This window comes from Tamandua tetradactyla, chromosome 6 (assembly GCF_023851605.1).
Source record: "Tamandua tetradactyla isolate mTamTet1 chromosome 6, mTamTet1.pri, whole genome shotgun sequence".
Lineage (NCBI taxonomy): Eukaryota > Metazoa > Chordata > Mammalia > Pilosa > Myrmecophagidae > Tamandua > Tamandua tetradactyla.
The window spans coordinates 115,323,894-115,346,989 of record NC_135332.1 but is presented as its reverse complement, the minus strand read 5'-3'; the positions used below and the strand labels follow the sequence as shown (position 1 = coordinate 115,346,989).

The 23,096-nt window shown below is 37.7% G+C and overlaps 1 pseudogene; it reads left to right on the top strand.

The window, feature by feature from the left end:
* Positions 1 to 23,096, top strand: part of LOC143686808 (solute carrier family 35 member F2-like) — a 51,911-nt pseudogene that overhangs the window by 6,093 nt on the left and 22,722 nt on the right.

The following is a 23,096-nucleotide window of genomic DNA, read 5'->3' as shown; positions in this document are numbered from 1 at the left end:
CTAGTGTCTTCTGGCTTCTCTCTATAAGCCCTCCAATAATATGGATTAAGGCCCACCCTGATTCGGTTTGGCCATACCTAAGTCGGATCTTAGATCCTATTACAAATGAATCCACACCTTAACTAATACTACATCTTCAAAGGGTCCTGTTTACAAATGGAATCACACCAACAGAAATGTGGATTAAGATTTAAGAATGTGTCTTTTGTTGGGATACATGATTCAATCTATCACATAAGTCATCCATAATAGTCTAGTAGATAGCTGATTGGTTGACAATATTGGCACTCTGGTGCCCTGCTTCTCATTGGTTCAGAGTGTATAAAGAGTGCCCTAGTGCTGGCTCTCATTGGCTGTGAGTATAAAACATTAAGCTGGAATATACATAAAGAAAGTATTTCAGAGACAAAGTATTCTGACATCAGTATTGGTCAGGATATGTTAAGCAAGGTGCACATGTTCAGGTTAATGGCTTAATTGTGCAGAATCTGAAGTGTGTGCTGTTTTAAATCCAGCCCTGCCACTTATTAGCTCTGTGTTTTTTGTCAAGTAACTGCAAGTAGCCTCTGTAAAGTCTGGATAATAACTTCAATCAAGTCGTTCTGGTATTGTTAAGATAAACTGAACTAAAGCATATGAAAACCTTAGCACTGTACTTGGCTTAGTTCCCGAATTAGTTCTCGATAAAGTGTAAAGTGAGAATCTGCCAATTCAGAAGTTTTGATGAAGGCCAGAATAAGTTTGACTTTCAAAATCAATACAACCTGCTCTGTAAAAATGGCCCACATTGTATTACAGTCCCCCTTAGGTGAAGAAGCAGAACCAGAAATTACTGTCAGTTTATGGATTTTGGGGCCTTTATAACTCAATCACTTTCTTATTAAACTTAGAGAAGATCACATCATTTGTTATTATAGCATATACAAGCAGGAAAACAAGATTCCCAGGAATCTTGTTATCTAGGAAGAAGTTATAGTTTGTGTTCATGTGTCAGCTTGTCCAGGTAATGTTTCCAGTTGTCTCGTCAAGCAAACACTGGCCTAACCATGACTGCAAGAACATTTTGTGACTGGTTAACAAACCAGAAGTTTGGTTTATTAAATCATCAGCATGTTGATTGCATCCATGGCTGATTACATCTGCAGACTGTCAAAGGGAATGTCCTCCACAATTAGCAATATTTAATGTAATCAACCAAAGTCTTTAAAGAAGTTAAAAGAGAGACTTTCTCTCACCAGTTTAGCCAGCCAGACTCTCTTGGGGGATTCATTAAGACCTCTGATTAAGGTCTTAATGATTATGAGCTTACGACATGCTCTACAGAACTTGGGCTTGTGCATCCCCACACTTGGGTGAGACAGCTTTATAAAATTTCATATTTACCAGTATCTCCTCTTGGTTCCATTTCCCTACAGAACCCTGACTAATACAGCTTGGTACCAGGAGTGGTTCTTGAGAATCAGAATCTTAAAAACGGGTTTTTGCAATTGGCTTTCTACTCTTATTAGATTCAAAGGCACTAATGACTCTGTTTCCAATATTCAAGAGAGTGCAGGCAGTCCATGGTGTGTGTTGACATTAGAGATATGCAAAATATCACCATTTGATTCTGCTGATAGTATGCTTATATGAGACAAGGCTCTGGGTGAGAGTGTTTTTGACACTTTAACAGAGTTTTGTGGAGTTAAGAGGTATAATGATATTGGCTGGTTGCTCTTAGATATGCTTGATACAGTTATGAAAGAAAGGAATGAGCTGAAGTCTTCAAATTTGAAACTTAAACACTGTGCAAATGTAAAGTTTCTGTGTGTGTCTGAAAGAAAATCTTATTTTCTTTCATCACAATCTTGAGATCTCTGAAAACAGAGCCTCATCGTGTGAGTAGCAAATTTTCAATGTAAACTGAAATCTCAACCTTGCAGCATGTTTAACAGCAGTTAAAGTAAAGGTATTGATTGCAAAAGAACGGGATCCTGAAAATAGGGATGGGGACATATGGGTTGATAATGATGGCAGTGAGGGTATTGGACGCCTTGATTCTGTTGATTCTTTGCTGGGTAAACTGCTAATGGTCTGTCCTGAAGACACAGCTCCCCACCCCCACCCCCATCTCCAGCCTTCCCTGAGGAGTCTGCCATCCAAATTCCATCTAAAGAGTTGAACCCTTCAGTGCCTGCCAAACCTGTAACCACCTCTCCTGGGAAAACAGCCCTCACTCCTCTGTCTGGGGAGATTAATCCTCTTTCACCAGATGAAACAACAGAATTCCCTGACATCATTGGCCTAGAGGGCACTTGTAATTCTTTTCATGACCATCTGTAACATCTTTCTGTTCTTCAAGACCTATAACTAGACTAAAATCCCAATAGGCCCCAAAAGATAGGTATCAAGTATGACCCATGAGAAAATATGCTATACTTCAAAAGAAGTGCTTGAGTTTTCTAATTTATATAGCAGAAATTAGGTATATTAAGGGTATGGGATAAAGGTGGAAGGAATATAAAAATAGGATCAGGCTGAATTTATTGATATGGGCCCACTAAGCAGAGATTCTACATTCAATATTTGCAGCTCAGGGCGTTAGAAGGGGCTTTAGCAGTTTTTTGGGTGGTTGCCTGAAATATGGATCAAAAGAGGGCTGACAGTGGCGCAAGGGTAGTTCAGTGGTAGAATTCTTGCCTGCCATGCGGGAGACACAGGTTCAGTTCTCAGCCCATGCACTTCCGAAAAAAAAAAAAATCAACAAGTGGTGCTGCAGTAATGGGATAGTCGCATGGAAAAAAGAATGAAATGTGACCCCCACCATACAACATAGAAAAAAAAAAATGGTGACCGACATTACTTGAGGTCAAAATGCCAGAACTGCCCTGGTGTCATTTAGATGAGGAGATCCAAAGGCTTAGAGAGATTGGAATGTTAGAGTGGATTTATCAAGAAAGACCTGCTGACACACCCCAAAAATGTCCAGAGGACAGCCCTTTTACCAGGACTGTAAGGAATAAATCTGTGAGACTGACCCCATCATCCTTGAAGAGTTCTGTAGTCATCTTTCTCTGAAGGTCAGATATTACTGTGGGAACTGCTGTCACTGAGTTGGAATCCTTGAATGCAGTGGGAATGATTGGATCCTGAATTGGCAAAAGCTATGTGGCAGTGTTTAATCACCAAAGGCAAGGTGGGCATGGCCACCATAATGGATAGCAGACTCAAAACAGCAGTCAAAAAATTCTGACTCACAGTGACTTATGGTGCTATCTTGTAGATCATGGGGTACTTAGAAGCAAAATAGATGGGTTGCCTACTAAATTCTTGTTTGATCTACATAAGCAAAAGAGTTATAGGGCAAGTGAACAAAAGTCTAACTTAAATTGCAAAAACAGTGAGTTAAAACAAAACAAAACAAAACAGTGAGTTATGAGCCCTTTAATCAATTCCCCAACTTGAGACAGTTCACAGACCCAGAGCCCTTTGATGAGGGGAAGGCCAGGTACCCTTGGGGAATGACTCTGTTATAATGCCAAAAATTTACACTGTTAACCTTCCTCCCAGCCCTCCCCAAAGAGACCTGTGTCCTTTTACCACGGTGACTGTGCACTGGGGAAAAGGAAATGATCAGATATTTTGGGGATTATTAGGCACTGGCTCAGAAGTGAGATTAATTCTAGGAGATCCAAAATGCCACTATGATCCACCAGTGAGAGTGGGGGCTTATGGAGGTTAGGTGATCAATGGCGTTTTAGTTCAGGCCTATCTCACAGTGGGTCCAGTGGGTCCCAGACCCAAACTGGTTATTTCCCCAGTTTTGGAATACATAACTGCAATAGACATATTCAGCAACTGGCAGAATCCCCATATTGGTTCCTTGACTCATGGAGTAAGGGCTATAGTGGTAGGAAAGGCCAAGTGGAAGCCACTAGAACTGCCCCTACCCAGCAAAATAATAAATCAGAAGCAATACCAGATTACTGGAGTGATTCCAGAGAATAGTGCCACTGCTAATGACTTGAAGAATACAGGAGTGGTGATTCCTACCACATCTGCACTCAATTTTCCTATTTGGCCTATGCAGAAAACAGATGGATCTTGGAGGATGACAGTAGATTGTTGTAACTTAACCAGATGGTGACTCCAGTTGAAGCTGCTGTTCCATATGTGGTATCATTGCTTGAGCAAATCAACATATTCCCTGATGTCTGGTATGCAGCTATTGATCTGGCAAATGTTTTTTTTTTTTGAATAGTTGTCAGTAAGGACTACCAGAAACAGTTCACTTTCAGCTGGCAAGGCCAGCAGTATACCTTCACTGTCCTACCTCAGGGGTGTATCAACTCTCTGGCCCTATCTCATAAGCTTGTCCTCAGGGAACTTGATTGTTTCTTCCTCCCACGAGACATCACACTGGTCCATTATAATAATGTTATAATTTTTATTGGACCTAGTGAGCAAGAAGTAGCAACTACTCTAGACTTATTGTTAAGGCATTTGTATATCAGGGTATGGTAGATAAATCTGACACAAATGCAGGGGCCTTCCACCTCAGTGAAATTTCTAGGTGTCCTGTAGTGTGGGGCATGTCAAGATACACCTTTTGAGATGAGGATAAGTTGTTGCATCTGGCCCCTTCTGTGACCAATAAAGAGGCACAGTGCCTATTTGGCCTGTTTGGATTTTGGAAACAACATATTCCACATTTGGGTGTGCTATTCTGGACCATTTGCTGAGTGATAAAAAAAAAGCTGCTAGCTTGAGTGAGGATCAGAACAAGAGGAGGCCCTGTGATAGGTTCAGGCTGCTGGGCAAGCTGCTCTGCCACTTGGGGCATGTAATCCAGCAGATCCAATGGTGCTAGAAGTGTTCGTGGCAAGTAGAGACAGTGTCTGGAGCCTCAGTCAAGCCCCTATGGGAGAATCACAATTCAGGCCCTTGAGATTTTGGAGTAAAGCCTTACCATCCTCTGCAGATAACTACTTTCCTTTTGAGAAGCAGTTTTTAGCTTCCTACTGGGTCTTTAGTAGAGACTGAATGGTTAACCATGGATCACCAATTTACTGTGGAAACTGAGTTGCCTGCCATGAGCTGGGTGTTGTCTGACCCACCAAGCCATAAAGTTGGGCATGCACAGGAGCACCCCATCATAAAATGGAAATGGTATATACATGATAGGACTTGAGCAGGTCCTGAAGGCACAAGTAAGTGACTTGTGGAAATGACCCAAATGCCCATGGCCCTGACTCCTGCCACATTACCTTCTCTTTCATGGCCAAGAGCTATGGCTTCTTGGGGAGTTCCTTACAATAAGTTGACTGAGGAAGAGAAAACTCAGGCCTGGTTTACAGGTAGTTCTGCACGCTATGCAGTTACCAGCCGAAAGTGGACAGTTGTTGTGTTGCAGCCCTATCTAGGATGTCCCTGAAGAACAATGGTAAGGGAAAATGCTCTCAGTTGACAGAATTCCAGTAGTGCACTGGGTTCTTCATTTTGTTTGGAAGGCAAACTGGCCAGAGGTGCATTTGTATACTGACTCATGGGCTATTCCTAATGGTTTTGCTGGGTGATCAGGGACTTATAAGGAGCATGACTGGAAGATTGGTGACAATGAGGCTGAAGGAAGAGATATGTGGATAGACCTTTCTATGTGGGCAAAAACATAAAGATATTTGGGTCCCATGTGAGTGCTCCCTAGTGGGTGACTTCGGCAGAGTAAGATTTTAATAATCAAGTAGATAAGATGATTCTGTCGATTCCAGTCCAGAGAAAGTCATCCTCTTTCCCCAGCCACTCGTCATTGCCCAATAGGCTCATAAACAAAATAGGCTTGGTGGTAGAGATGGAGGTTATGCATGGGCTCAGCCACATGGACTTCTACTCACCTAGGCCAACCTGGCTACACTCACTGTTGAGTGCCCATTCTGCCAGCAGCAGAGACCTACTCTCAGTCCCTGGTATGGCGCCATTCCCTGAGGTGATCATCCAGGGAATGGCAGATTGATTACATCAGACCACTTCCATCATGGAAAGGACAGCAATTTATAATAATTGGAATAGACACATACTCTGAATATGGATTTGCCTTCCTGCATGCAGTATTTCTGCCAAAACTACCATCCTTGGACTTATAGAATGTCTTATCCACTGTTATGGTATTCCACACAGCATTGCTTCTGATCAGGGAACCACTTCATAGAAGTGAAGAGTGGGAATGGGCACATGTTCATGGAATTCTTTGGTCTTACCGTGTTCCCCATCATCCAGAGGCAGCTGGGTTGATAGAATGGTGGAATGGCCTTTTGAAGCCCCAATTACAGTGCTAATTAGGTGGCCATACCTTGCAGGACTGGGGCAGTATTCTCCAGGAGGCTGTGTATGCTCTGAATCCGTGGCCACTGTATGGGCTATTTCTCCCATGGCCATGATTCATGGGTCCAGGAATCAAGGGGTGGAAATGGGAGTAATATATTCACTATCACCCCTAGTGATCTACTAAAAATTTTTTTGCTTCCTTTCTCTGAAACCTTAAGCTCTGCTGATCCAAAAGGAGGAATGCTCCTACCAGGAGACACAACAATGAATCCATTGAACTGGAAGTTAAGACTGCCCCCTGGCCACTTTGGGCTTCTCATGGCTCTGAGTCAACAGGCAAGGAAGGGAATTACTGTATGGGCTTAGGTGATTGGCCCTGACCATCAAGAGGTAATAGGACTGCAACCACTCAATAAAGCTAAAGAAGAGATTTCCTGAAATACAGGAGATCCCCTAGGGTGTCTCTTAGTACTACCATAGCCTGAGATTAAAGTCAATAGAAAAGTGCCATGGCCCAATATAGGCAGGACTGCCAATGGCCCAGCAACTTCAGGAAAGGTTTGGGTCATCCCACCAGATAAAGAACCATGGCCAGCTGAAGTGATTACTGAGGGTAAAGGAAACATGGAATGGGTAGTGGAAGAAGAGAGTGATAAATATGAACTTCGACCATGTGGCCAATTACTGAAACAAGAACAGTGTTTACTTTGTAAAAACTATAAACATAAAGCATGTATCTTTTTTTCTTTATCTTATCTCCTTATCATATGACATAAGTTGTATTATTCATGTCATAGTATTTAAGTTATAAAATACCAAGATTTGCACCCTATTCTGGAGAATTTCCAGTTGTATGCAGGACAGTTAAGTATCTTTAGGCAAAAAATATGTCTGTTATTGTTTTCTAATTAAAGATTAAGTATGGTTTAAAGTGATGGGTGTATAGCTGCCAGGTTGAGAAGGGATGGAACATTATGGTTTGGGTTCATGCGTCGATTTGGCCAGGTGATAGTGTCCGGTTATCTGTCAAGCCAGCATGACCTAACCATTACTGCAAGGACATTTCATGGCTGGTTAATACACAAGAAGGCTGGCTTATTACATCATCAGCACATAGATTACATTCATGACTGATTACATCTTCAGTCAGCTAAGGGGAGTGTCTTCCACAATTAGTGACATTTAATCTAATCAGCTGAAAGCTTTACAGGAAAAATCAGGAGAGGAGCTCTCTCTGTGCTTCAGCCAGCCAGCCTCTCCTGGGGGATTCATTAAGACCTTCATCAGGGCTGCCTGCTTGTGGCCTGCCCTGTGGAATTTGGACTCATGTATCCCCACAGTTGTGTGAGACACCTATATAAAATCTCATATTCACAGATATCTCCATTGGTTCTATTTCCCTAGAGAACCCTGACTAACACACTTATGTAGTTAAAAGTTCAGTTGCTTCAGGATTCAGTTGGTTTCAAAAGTAAAGATACCTTTCCCATGAGATCCATCAATTAATGGTTCAGTCCAGTCCCTCTGAGAGCTATTAAAAGAGATGGTACGTGTAAAGAGCTTAGTACATTGCCTTGGTCATCCTAAGAGCTAAATAAACATTAGCTATTATAATTTATCTAACATTATCCTCTTTCATATCAACTTATAAGTGGGCTATATTATTGTACTTAATTAAATATGAGAAAATTGAGAAATGGACAAACTCATTAACTTGTTCATAGTCTCATGGTTAGTTAGTAGAGGAGCTGGGTTTCAAATCTAGAAATGCCTAATTTATATTCCAAGTTCATTCTTTCATTCTATGCTTATAGACCTTGTGTTTCAGTTTCCTAGGCAGCTTAAGCAAATACCAGCATAATGGTTTGACTTAAACAATGAGAATTTATTTGTTTACAGTTTTGAGAGTAAAAGAAAGTCCAGATCAAGATGTTATTTAGGTGATGTTTTCTCCCCGAAGAATTTGGCATTCTGGAGCTGACTGCCAGTGATCCTGGGGTCTTTAGCTTGCCACATGGAATGCTGGTTTGAAAGGATGTATGTACCCTAGGAAAGCCATGTTTTAATCCTAATCCCATTTTATATAGGCAGCTGTTTCTTCTAATCCCTATTCAATACTGTATGTTTGGAACTTTAATTAGATCATCTTCCTGGAGACATGACTCAATCAAGAGTGGTTGTTAAACTGGATTAGGTGGAGATATGACTCCACCCATTGTAGGTGGGTCTTGATTAGTTTACTGGAATCCTATAAAAGAGGGAACATTTTGGAGAAAGTGAGAGATTAGAGAGCAGAGAAGAATGACATAGGCACGAGAAGCAGAGAGTCTACCAGCCAGTGACCGTTGGAGAATGAAGAAGGGGCACGTCTTCTGGGGAGCTTCATGAAATAGGAAGCTAGGAGACAAAGCTAGCAGATGACACTGTGTTCGCCATGTGCCTTCTCACTTGAGGGAGAAACCCTGAACTTCATCAGCCTTCTTGAATCGAGGTATCTTTCCCTGGGTGCCTTTTATTGGACATTTCTATAGACTTGTTTTAATTGGAACATTTTCTCAGCCTTAGAACTGTAAACTAGCAACTTATTAAATTCTCCTTTTTAAAAGCCATTCCATTTCTGGTATATTGCATTCCAGCAGCTAGCAAACTAAAGCACATGGCAAGGCACAAAACAATATCTTCTGGTGTCTCCCTTCTTTTCCAGGTTCGGCTTTTTGCCTCCTGTGACTCACTCTCTCTCATATCTGAATCCATTCTGTTTATAAAGGACTGCAGTAATAGAATTAAAACTATCCTAGTTGAGCTGGGCCATATGCCTTAACTGAAGTAACCTCATTGAAGGGTTACAATGGGCTCATACCCCACAGGAATGAATTAGATTTAAGAACTTGTTTTTCTGGGGTATATATAGCTTCAGACTACCATACCATACTATGTTGTTTGAAGTCCATAGATGGAAAATGGCAATGGGGCCTCTTCTAGTACTTGACTTGTTCCATTGGTTTTCCAGCACCATAAATATAGGGGACAAATAGAAGTTGGACCTCAACATGATCTGGTGTTACTCATTCCAAAGCAGTTTACTGGTATGTGTCTATCTTCACTGATTTTCTGTTTGCATATATACAGTCTTCACTTCTTATGAAAGCTCTATTGCTTATGACTGTGAGTTTACAATCCCTTGAGTCATTCAAGCTCCAAATCTTGGAAATTATCTTTATTTATTTGTTCTCTTTTTTACCATATATACTTGAGTCTATGTTTGGACTTTCAGTGGTTTTGATGAATACCAGAAAAAGTTTGACTTTCATAATCATTAGAACCTGCTCTCTAAAGTGGCCCACATACAGAACTGGATGGGATTCTTCCTGAACATGTGTGTGTCTGTTGGAACGTGCCCTTAATTTTCCCTTTCCACTTTTAGGTACCTATAATAAATCTTGCTTCACATGGACTTTGTCCTCCTTTCTCTCATGTATACATTCCTTTATTCTGTACATATACTTCTTGGGTGACTCTACTTATATTCATATGATTAACTACAATGAAAAATCTATAACTCAAAAATTTATATTTCTAGTGACATCCAAATAGAGATGTCCAATAGACACTTGATGTCTGAGCTCCAGGTTCATATCCACATGCCCTTTGGACATCCTCACCTGGGTATCCCACATTTTATATCACCGTACATCTGAACCTGAGCTCGTCATCCTCACCCCTAAGCTTGTACATGTTAGTCTTATCAGGTTTGTCTTACTCAGCTCCAGAAAATAGCTCACCATTAACACAACAGCTGAAGTTGTGAAACTTATCATCCAGTACTTCTTTCTCATTCATTTTCCATGTTCCATTAGTTATCAAATTATATAAAGACTTCTTAACTCCTCTTGCTTGTGTCCCCTTGACTTAATTTTCACCAGCTGTCTTAGTTCACACACTTGTCATTTCCTGCCTCAGTCACTCAGAGAACTTTAAAAAATCATTTTTCTGTCATCATTTTCAGAATGGTGTTTCTGAAGTGCAAAACTGATAATGCCATACCACATCATAAAATTCTTCAAAGGTTCCCATAGCTTTAAATATAAAACTCAAGTTCCTTAGCTTAACAATAGGGTCTTTAGTAATTTGACTTCTCCCTCAAAATCTTCTACCTCTTGCTTTAGCCTCACATCTCCGTCATTTTCACACGCTGTTTTCATTTGCTTCAAATGACTCTCTCCTGTTTCTTCTTAATAGCAAATGCCTACTAACCCTTCAAAATTCTAAACAAGTGTCTCTACCCCTAGAAGACAATTTTGACTTGATTTACCCAATGTCTAAAAAATAATAATCATGATAACTAGAATTTATTGAGGACTTAATATTTGTCAGGCCATGCTCTATGTTTGAACCATTATACCTCATAATTACCATGAGAGATGGTTGTTTTCATGATCAGCTCTATACCACATGGCTAGATAAGTGGGGGAGTGAGAATCTGCTTGCCTATTAGGCACAACACTGTTCACTCGACTTCCTTCAATACCTGTAGGTGCTTGTGGGATGAATAAAGGAACAAATGTTCTTGCAAGGGGTAAGAATTGACACAGCCCATTAATGTTTACAACTCCATTTCCATGCCACTGACACCTGAAGGAATGATAAGCCAAGTAATTCCATGAAAGGAAGAAATGATGGAGGGGCCAAAAAAAGTGTTTATCAAATGAATTAATTGAAACATATGAGCCTACTCTGAAGGACAATTACCAGAATCTTGGCCAAGTGGAAAGATGTTTAATGGCACTTGAGGTATTTCCTGGGTCACCTGTTGAATGACCAGCATCCCAATCAGTAGACAGTACCCATCAAACCAGCTTAGAACAGCCACTCCCAAGTTCCATACCCCCAAACTCCCCAATTTATAGTGGGGCTGGGGTAATGACCTGGTCATAATCTTTCCCAAACAAGCTCAATGAGCAAAGCAGCTAATTAGATTTGAGCAGGGAACTGGAGAGGTGGTGCTTGGGAAAAAGCTATGATTAAGTGGTCAGGCATTCTGGTGATCAGCTTTGGTGCCAGCTCATTTGTGAGCATAGAAAATGGTACTATTTTCCTTGAGATTCAGCTTTAAAGAGTCATCTAGGTGTTCATTGACCTGGCTAATTGAATGATTGATTCAGGCTCTCGGTATCAAATTCTCTAACCTTCTTTGTGTCCTTGTCTATCTTACTCTTTAAACTTGACTTGTCTTACTCTTTAAACTTGACTTATCAAACCTAACCTGGCTGTTTGATTCATTGCCTGTTCTCGTCAATCCTTCCTCTCGAGATTTTTCTCACAAATTCCAGACATGTTAGCTTTGATCTGTTAGATCCATGAAAACATACTCCAAACCTGGATACCCAGCTTTTACCAGAGAAGCTACAGCCTGAGAAATGTCTCCTGACACTCTCCTGGTGCTCTCATGTTGGCAAGCCAGTCTCAGCCACGTCCCTGGCTGTCCTGTGCTCCCTCTAGCCCTCCCATGGGTTCTCCACTTGGAAGCCCCCTCCTTTCTTTCCACTTAGGCACATGATCCACATGCTAGGCACCACCAGAACCTTCTCATTCTTTGTGAAGTCATTGCCATCATCTCCTCTGCATTCATCAACCCAGAGAGCACTTCTGCCTGTATCATTCATTTTAATCTCACTAAAGATTTTAGGTGTCTCTAATTCTTCCATAAGATCCTATGACATGAGATCTTGAGGACAAGGACTGTGACTTATGTCCATGGTATTCTTCAGTAACCAGAACCATGTCATGTACATGGTAGTAAAAAAAAAAAAAAATGTCTGAGTCAATCTTTATTTAATTCACTGAAGACCATTCGATTGTGATGGAGCTGGTTATGATTCTGTATTTGACTTGTTTGTTTTATTGTTCTTCTAAAGGGCATTTTTAGCACAGTAAAAGAAGTTTAAAAAAATCACTTGTTATTCTTGGCTAAGAAAGTACAAATAGAAAACTTTCATTTCTAGTTATTTGGTTTTTGGTGAGGATTTGCAAGACAGTAAAGAGTTCATGTAGTGCTCATAATTCTGTGGGGATTTGGGGGTTACTTTTTGATGCCATTGCAGTGTCAGAAACAGCTTGTAGGGATTTTTAGAATCCCTTACATGTGACTCATTTGGGATAGATTTCTTTTCAAGTCCCCAATCTAAATATGCTTTTGTACATTTAAAATTTTAAATAACTCCAAATAATAGCCCTTTAATACCTTTCTTCTCCAGTTAACTGTCAACATTCTCCTAATAGTTATTATCTATGGAAAATTGTGTTTTTTCAAATGCTTGTCCCTTTCAGAATTGGTATAAAACTCCTCAATTGTCAATCTTAATTCCCCCAATATTTCATCTCCTCAGTGCTGACACTGTGATTCTAGTTTATCTTCCTAACCCTGTGGAATACATGGTATATATGTCCTTTTGCATGTTTTCCTTAATTTGCAAATAATATTTTGTGGGCTTTTGGTAAACTGGATTAATTTGTTCCCAACTTCTAAATATCACCATCTTCTCTATTTTAAAGCAAGATTTACCTTAATATTGAATTCCATGAAAAAAATGTATTAGGTGAAATGCCTATATAATATCAAATTTGTACATGTCATTTTAAGTATATCATTATAGTGGCATGCACACACACACACACACACACACACACACACACACACAAACAAACCCCTGAAAGCTATGCATTATATTACACATTTTTTAAAGATGGAGAAACTGAGGCATAGAGGGCAAGCTGGCTATAAAACTGTTCCTTCATAGCCATGTTCTTGGTTATAAAGCAGTTTCCAGGAGAGCTAGGATTTGATCTCAGTCTATCAAGAATAGTACATTAATATTTTAGTACAAGTTATAAATAACACAAGAATATTTACTTGAATGGTGAGGACTGAATTTTTTAAAATTTGTGCCAAAAACTGAAACTATACTAAAATACAAGAATTCCTGACTGAAATAACTACTTTTCTTTAAGCAAATTGGACAGAACAAAATGAAAAACATGTATAGTTGCATATTATATATGACATATATTTATATATATACACACACATACATGCACATAACTAGAGGACATACCATGAAGTAACTGCTTTCCTTTAAACAAATTGGAGAGAACAAAGTGGAAAACATGTATAATTGCATATTAAATATGACATATATTTACATATATATATACACACACATACATACATGCACATACCTAGCACTAAACTGATAATATAAAAACATACATATATAATTATAATTATAATACTAAGGAATGCACTAAAGATAATATATAAATATCTTTAGCATTATCATATTGCTTATTGAAATAGTTTACAAAGAGGAAATGCATGTCATTTTAAATTTCCCCCATGATAAATACTATATTTGAGCTAGGGTGACCTTTCCTTTATTAGTATGAATTTACCTTCAAGGCAAACATTTTTCAATCAATACTAATTTGCATATAATTTATCAAGAGGAAAGAAGTGCAAAATAATTTTATTTGAAGATTTCCTTTTGTTTTAAGTGTCATTAGCAGTTCTAACTAATCGGATTTTACAATCTCTTCAGGCGCTTTTAGAAAATCTCTATGAACTCATCTGGAGGACGCATTTATTCCTAAGTGTCCTATATTGCATTACAGCACAGCAAGAGTCACAGTCTGCTACAGATGTTTATGTGAAATGCAGTTAACACTCTGCCAATTTAGTTTTTATAGGGACACAATCAATTTTTATTCATTTAAAAACCAGAATGCTTTCTTTTATTGTGTGCAGCCTCTGCTGATTATATAGCTAAACAAATTATTTCTCTGTTTGTACTAAATGGTACTATCAGGGAAGGGCAATGACATGGTGTAAGTGTACCATATATACATCAGACAAATAGTAATCATTCTCTTTTAGCTTATGGTTATTTGAAACAGTTTTTAGTTTTACTTACCGTAAATACATAGATGAAATGTAAATCTTGCATTGGGAAGTCTGTGGGCTGTGTCATCTGATCTTGTGTTTTAATAGAACTTTATAGTTTATGAGCTACTTTCATGTACATTATCTCACATCTTTTATGATGCTTAGGTTCTGTTCTCAAGCTTTGGAATATTCAGGTATTTCCATTGTTTTTCCAAAAGTTTCCTCTAGCTCTACATGTTTATTGCAGTACAATTAAAAAAAATGCTTTATGAAGTGTCATTACTTTAATCATAATATATATGGCAAAAGATTTAGAGGACTAAAATGAAAATGCTCTTGGTGTTAGGGAATAAATTTATTTATATATTTAGATATTGTAAATCCATCTTCTCTAAGTTTAGTGGAACCTTGAAACAGTACAGTGGAGAGAAATCACCTAAGCTGGCATTAGAAACAAGTCTCTTTAGATTCTTGCTGTATTTGAGTCCATACAATACTGAAGGGGGTTGAATATTGCTGACTGAAGGTCTTGGATCAGAAGATTTTCTTAGGCATTGAGGATAGAGACATTGACCAGAGCGCCTCTCTGTAGAATTGCACAGATCCTTTTATAAGTTAACAATAATAAATAGATTCTTTTAAATTATGACTATATAAAGTTATATATGCTTGACATTTAAATAGCATGGACAGTCACACATGGTTAGAAAGAAAAAGAAGAATCTAAATGGTCTCCTTTATCTTAAGAGCTTTTAAAAAAAAGATTCTTATTTAAATGATTTTTTATTTAGGACTTATTTTTATTTAGCTTGCATTTTAATGGATCATTTTAAGAATGAAAAAGAAGAAAATGGATATATTTATTATTTATGAATCAGTTTGTTTATTCAATAAAGCACTTTAATGTTCATATCACTATGTATTAACTACCAAGGAATAAACCACATGCACTCTGCCACCAAGGAGCTTACAGTCAGTTTGGTAGCAAAGGTTAAATACCTAAAAGACAAATAATAACAGCAGAATAGTATTGCAACACGAGATCCCACGAATGTCTGTAATTATGGTCCATGTGAATGGAATCATAATAATTGGAGAGAAGAAGAACCATTGTGAATTATAAAAATGTATAGAGGGCTTCGTGGAGCCTTGAACGATGGGGGAGGAGGGGTTGAATTGAATAGATAGAAAATATAATTCTAAAGAAACTGACTTTTCTTTCTTAAGCACACAATGCCAAATTTCCAGAACTGATGCTTTTCATAAGCCTATAAAGAAAGCTGCATGTGCATGTCTAATATATATATATGTGTGTATGTAAAAAATATATATATATATATGTATATATATATATGCACTTTTTTTTTTTACTTAAATGGTGCTTGCTTTGGTAAAATTGCTTTATGAAAACTTGAATTGCCTCTAAAAAAGTATATGTAGGCTTTTAAAAACACATATACTTGCAGCTTTAAGACAGAATAAACTTATGAAGCATGTAATAACATGGATGGACCTAGAGAACATTATGCTGAGTGTGTCTAGCCAAAAACTAAAAAAATACTGTATGGTCCCACTGATGTGAACTGACATTCGAGAATAAACTTGGAATATGTCATTGGTAACAGAGACCAGCAGGAGTTAGAAACAGGGTAAGATAATGGGTAATTGGAGCTGAAGGGATACAGACTGTGCAACAGGACTAGATAAAAAAACTCAAAAATGGACAGACCCAATAATACCTAATCGTAATGTAATTATGTTAAAACACTGAATGAAGCTGCATCTGAGCTATTGTTTTTTTGTTTGTTTGTTTGTGTCTTTTGTTTTTTCTTTTTCCTTTTTTTATTATTATTACTTTTATTTTTTTCTCTATATTAACATTTTATATCTTTTTTCTGTTGTTTTGCTAGTTCTTTTCCTAAATCGATGCAAATGTACTAAGAAATGATGATCATACATCTATGTGATGATGTTAAGAATTACTGATTGCATATGTAGAATGGAATGATTTCTAAATGTTGTGTTAATTTCTTTTTTTTCTTTAATTAATAAAAAAAAACACATATACTTTTTCTAAAAATTATACTGAACTCTTCTGTTTAGTTTTATTATTCAGATTCAATAAAATCTTTTGAATCGCCAAACAGGTTTTTCTTCCTTCCTTTGGCTGCTCAGTTAAGTTATCCTTAACTATCAATAACATTAACTGACATTTACCTGTATTGTTGCGAAGGAGTTCAACAATTTCATGTTTAAAATGTTAGACATCTGTTGTGAGGCATTTTGGCCAAAAGTTGTTTTCCTGGAAGCCTTCTTTCATATTTCTAAATAACTTCTAATTTTTTTTTTCCACAAAAAGTCTGTGCTATTCCAAGAGAACCACTGTGAATAATTTTTCAGAGTTAATGCCATAATTTATCTAATTGTACAGTTTTTCCTTCTGTAACAAGCCTCTTATCTCTGAAGTAATGTGCAGAGAATTTCCCATGAAAAACAGGCTTGCATACAACTGAGATACTTTATTCTATTACTTACACACATTTCATTATTGTATTTACAAAGGAAACATCCAAGTACCTATATGCATGAAATTGTGTGCTAGGGGCCAAAGCATATCCTTTCTCAAGGTTTCAACTTGTAGCTAAAATCTTATCTAGAAAGTTATTAATCTCACTGAGGGTGGGTAACAGAGGTATAAATATTTAAATAGACTTTTAATGTCTAATTCTTCTCTTCCCCTCATATTGTATATCCATTAACAAAATCAGTTGAGTGTACCTTCAAAACATACCCAGACCTGACCACTTTTCAAGCCACCACCATTCCTCAACTGGGTTTTTAAAATGGCCTCTCAACTCCCTGCTCCATCTGCTTTAGACCATTGTCCACAACTAGAAGTGTTTCCACTAAAAGCCAAGTCAGATCCTGTCAGTCCTTTGCTCAGAATCCTCTGTGGCTTCTCACCTCAGAGTAATAGCTAGTGTCTTTTAAGGCACTAAAAGAACGTTGCTCCTGGTCCCTCCCCAGTGTTACCTCCCACCCTCTTCACCCACCAACTCTGCTTCAGCCATGTTGGCCTCTCAACTGCTTCTTAAACCCACCAAACACAGTTCCACTGAGGGCCTTTGCATTTGCTATTCTTCTTGTCTAGAATGTTCCTCCTTCCCCACATCCCCATGGTTTTCTCCCTCAATAATTCCTGGTCTTTGCTAATCTGGTACTTTCTTGGTAAGACTTTATTTATCACTGCCCTAGTCCTCTGAACTCCAACTGGTAACTATCTCTTCTGTTGTACCAATCACTATCTAATATGCTAGATATTTTCCTAATTTTCTTTGTGTGTCTTTCCCTACCTGAATGTAAAGCTCCATGAGAAACATTCATGTCTGTTTTACTTAAGCAGCTCAAGCTGCCTTGGAATGTATTCTCACACTTATTTAATTCTAATCCTCAAGGGAAACGGCAAGTCCTGAAACTTTCATATTGTTTCCCTCTTCAAATCTTTCTCCATACCTTTTCATAAAGTACTATTATTTTCTAAAGACCAGAGATATGCTAAAATGTTAAGTTCTAAGCAAAAATTTCCAAAGGTATACCTTTCATGCTTCCAAAAGCGGCAGTAGTTAGAACTAAAGGAAGGCTTCTTTTGTGCAGAGTTCCTGAAAGTGAACGTTTGGTATTTGGCCACATGGCTGACTGATCCTAGCAGGAATCTGCATCTCTTTAAGCATGCCTTTGGCTCCTCTGTTCCCTGAAAGAGAGACGCTAATTGCTCTTAGTTTCAAAGCTTTATACTACAGGTGCTGCAGACATTATTTTGGAATAAAGAATCATATAAATGAAAGAAAACTAAAGCCACCTAAAAAGTGAAAACTTAGAATGGTGCAATGGCAGTTCTTACAATGTCTAATTGTCTTGTTTTAGTCTTTGTTCACTCTATCAGTCTGGATGGTTCCACGCATCTGAATAAGTTCTCAAAGTCATTCTATTGATTAATATCATGTGTGGATGTAGGAATTCACGAACCCCATTCCTTCCAGATGAGCCATTCTGCGAACGCACTTCAGTCCAGCTTTCTGTGGCAGCTTCTGCAAACAAAGCTTGGCTGGATCCTAAAATGTAATTATTTATGCTTATTATCTTCATTATATTTTCATCTTTCATATATTTATAGTGCATTGCTCTGGGTTCTAGGGCTATAAATAAGTTAAAAAAAATGGTTCGTTATAATAAGAGAATTGTCATTTATTTAGGACAACAGAATATGCATAGTCCATAAAAGTAAGCGTGACAAAGTTCAGAGAAGGAAGCATCTATAAGAAGCTCCAGTGGTACTTAAGCACAGTCTTGGAAACTACAAGACTGAGGCTTAGTAGAGTAGTCAGAATTGTATTCCGTACAGTAGAAATAGCTCACACGTATATGGAGGCTTGGACAATCCATGAAATTTGAGTAAATCAGACTGGCTGAACGTGGGGGGGGTGGACAGGTTGTGTTCATATCTTGACAGATTGCAGATTGCCAAATGTATACTTCATAATGTAGTCATGGGGAGCCTCTGAAGGTGTGGTTAGAGGATTGTATATGCACAACAATATTAAAAAAGAAAAAAGATGTGGTTGAAATGTGTAGAATGGATTGGGCAGTAAAGGGGAGGATACTCTCCGGAGTCTATTTCAATAATACAGGTTAATGCTTTCCAGTGTTATCCTGAGCATTCTCAAAAGAAGACTTTCCTCAAAAGAAGGCCTCAGAGTTGATGCTGATTCCTCTTTCAGAAATATAATGCAGATATCTTAAAGGCCCTAAGAAATTCTTTCATAAAGTCCTATTTAATTATGTTTTAACCCTTATCTGCCATGGGGCCCTTCCTTTCTTCCCTCCCCTCCATCCTTTCCTCTCTCCATCCCTCCTTCCCTCCCTCCTTTCCATACTTAGAGTAATGCCTCTAAATATCCTGTGAACTTAGTTATCTTATAAGACCAACATCAGAACTTGCCAGACTGAAGTTGTAGCAAAAGAAAGTGTTGGATTTAAGAGACATTTCAGAGAAACGAGAAGTTGACATGCTCTCTGTCAAGTGAGAAAGATGGCCATTGAATAATTACAAAGTTTGGAGAAAGGAGGACAGGGAGATTATACTTCCCTCCCTAACCAGTGTAAACTGATTTCTCTTTCTCTTTGCACTTAACAGAGAGCTAAAAACATGATACATACTTAATAAATAACTGCATATCTGAGTTGCGACTAGGGAGAGAGCTATTTAAGGCATTACATTCTAGGGTATTCATAGGTACCCAAGCTAGACAAAAACATCCTTCTGCATCCTGGAGGTGTTATGATGTCTCTCTTGACTTTGAAACAACCTTGCCCACTTAGTGAAAGCCATGCTCTCATGTCGCAAGTTTTTAGGCCCTGTAGATTTGTTTCAGCTTCCTTTTCTCACCCAGTTTATTTCTAACTGCTGGTCTCTTGATTATCTTTTATTTTTCCCACTTCACCTTTTGGGTTTGATCTTAAAGTGCCTTGTGTAGTTCTTGACTTTGCACTCTATGAGAACTCATTTTTTTTTTACAGCCCCAACCCTGTCTCAGGGATAACAACTCCTGGCTGGCATCCCAGATGGTTGGCTCCAGCCTCCCATAAGGGAATCTGTTATTGACCCCAAGTTATTTCTAGACATAACTCAACTAGATGTTTTTGGTCCAAATCAGGGATGATGTTGCAGGGCACTGTTCTCCCAAACAGTATTGATTCATTTCTCCCATCTTGTTATCTCCCCTCTTTTTCACAATTTTAGTACAGGTTCCCCAGCATTCATCTGCCTAATTTGCAGTATTGCCCTACTGGATTCCCTGTGAAATATTTGTACTGGAATACAGTTAATAGGTCTCAAATTCAGACTTCCAGCTTGGCCACTGACTAGTTGTGGTGACTCTGGACAATGTATTTAACTTCTCTGAACTTTAGTCTCCTGCAGTTATAAAATGAGGATGGTTATCCTGCCTTAATGATAACTCCCTTATCCTAAATGGTTATAGGGAGGTTCAAATGAGATAATATATATACAGAATTTAGCAGTATTCCTAGCACTTAAATATTCAGTAAAAGCTAGCTATTATTGTACCTCTCAGAGAAAATAAGACCTGTGATTTAAAGTTTTTATTATAGGATGCTTTAAAGAAAATCTGTTTGCTTCTTTCAAATTCATGCAGTGGCTCAAGCCATAACAACAAAGTATTGCTTCATGGGTATTTCTAACTTATTTTTCTAACATTAATTTACTTGTATTTCAAAGCTTTAAATATGTATATATTTTAATTAAGAAAGTAAAATATTAGGAATAAGATATATACTCACACATATAAACTCATATATACATACTTATATATGTGCATATAATACATATACATAGAAAGACTCATATGTTGCTGTATTTATAGTTCATCTTTTCTTTATCAAAAAGAATAATATAATAGCAGTGGTAATGCATGTAAGAACCGACCTGTCTCTGCAAAATACAAACCCAAAAGGGCAACCTGGGTGGAAAATTGGAAATACTATCTGAAAATGCACAACTCTTGTTTCCATGAAATAGGATGCTAGAATCTTGTCTCCTCACCACCATCTCTCTATTCAATAGGTATTTATTGAGGACTTAATATTTACCGAGAGCCTACTAGGAGTCAGGCTTTGTTTTGCTGTATATGGCATTTTCTAACAACTTATCTCATCAGGCAGGCAAGTAATCTTTGGCAGAGGAACTTCTTTTTCATATTTTCATATTGAGATTGTTGGGTTTTCTATGTTGCCTTTTCCATCCCAAGTTAACATTTCTTTTATTACCAGGTGTTTACCAATGTAGTATGTGATTATAATTCAACCTTAATCATCTAAAATGCAAAGATTTTTATTTTAAAGGTGTGTTTAGTAACATTCATTAAGTATATTTAAAACTATATTTTTTCAAATCAATTTAATTGTGTACCTGAGTGATTAGGTACACTATTAAATAAATGATTTACTAAATCATTCATTAAAATGAAATCTTGGAGGAGTCATGTTTAGATGGAATTTTTTGGTTAAGATCTAACCTGTGTGTCCTAAAAAACATTTTATATTCCTTCAAGAAAATAAATGTGCAAGTTCATTTGTTTCTTTTAACGAGCTAATAGGTTCAAGAAAAACAAAGGAAATATTTAAAAAGTGATTTTCACATTTGGCATAAATTATGTATTCAAATGCATCTGACAGAATGAAGCATCTGAGGCACTGCATGTAGACCGCTTTGAGCTGATTTCTCCTCCTGTAAAGGTGCCCAAATTCTTCCATCAAAGGAGCTTGTCCCAACAGCTCACTTTCAAGCTCGCTTTTCCTGGGCCTCCTTGCAAAGAAAGTGAAGCCCTGTTGGGTATTCAGGTTCAGTGAAAACTAGTTGAATAATTGTAGAAAATAAACACCCCCAGGAAGCATGGAAAAGGTGAGTGGTAGTAAAATGTTATTAAACTTAGAGATTTCAGCTTTCTCCCTTGTTTCTCCTGGCATTTTTCAAAGGAAATGCCACAGTGACTGTGAGGTTCTTAAGTCACACGCTGAACTTGGGATAGTATTAGAAAGGAAAGCCATTGTGAAATAGAAATAGAAAAAGAAAAGAGCAGTTAGGACACTTTAATGAACACTTGAATGCACCTCAAATGAAAAACAGATGTTCTTTGTTAAATTTAACAGTGTTTCTTATTCACATGGAGGTAACTAGCCCAGCCAGTTGGGGAGAATTGGCTATAGCAGGATCTTGTTCTAGGAGAATTTGTATATTTCATGTTGTTCTGTGCAGAGTATTTCTCCGTTTCTTAAGCATTTAAGTAAAACAGAGGCATGTGAAGTTTACACCTCAAAGACTGCTCTTCATGTATTTTGGCATTACTAATTTTTCTACAATGAAGTATAGTATATGTATATGTGTATATACAATATAGTATTGTGTATATTTGAAATGCATGAAATAGTTTTATTGTTGTAACAATTACATACATCTTATTCTGGCATTTCATTAGGTTTTTGAAAAATGCATCATTGCCATTGGTATTAATGTTTTAAAGCCACAGCTGGAGTATATTAGATCATTTTATTAAGCTCCTCTCCCCCCCCCCAAAATGCAGTAAACAGAGATCTTCCTAGTCAATTCATTTCAGTCCATCACTTGTGGTACTTGCTCTCTCCTGTGAAAAGTTTGCTAAACTGTTGCAACTGATAGGTTCAATGGAAATAAAGTGTAGAACCAATACAGACTCACCCATATGACCCTTGCCTAAAAATATAAATTATATTATTGTTTCAGCTCTTAACAAGCTTTGTAACACATTCGGCTTCTCTGTTACATGGTTCTTTTTTTTTTTTTAGCTTAGGTTGGATTTTACCTAGTATTCTGTTTAATCATATCTGTTCCAGGGACTGCAGTGGTATAAAAAAGTGAGAAGAAACAGAGTCATGGAGAAAAGAAAAGAAATTGAGGTGGAATGGAGTGAGGAGTGGACACATAGAAAAACATTTGACTTTATTAACATATTATTAATTTTCAAGTCAGTGACGTAAATAGGCATCATATAAAGTAAAAAAAGAAGACTTGGCATCCATTGATGTGAGAGAAGTATGTGATTTATTCCTTGAGATGATGATAGAAATACAGATATTTCATGCTCTATGACCATTTGCTCTGAATGGCTGCATCTTTGAAAATATTCTGTGTCTCTTTATTTCTGTGTATATTTTGGTTTGATGCCCGGGAAATTTATTCTCTTCTGTTTTAAGTCTTATCATTTAAAAAAGAAAACCCATAAAATAAAACTATAGCCGGGTC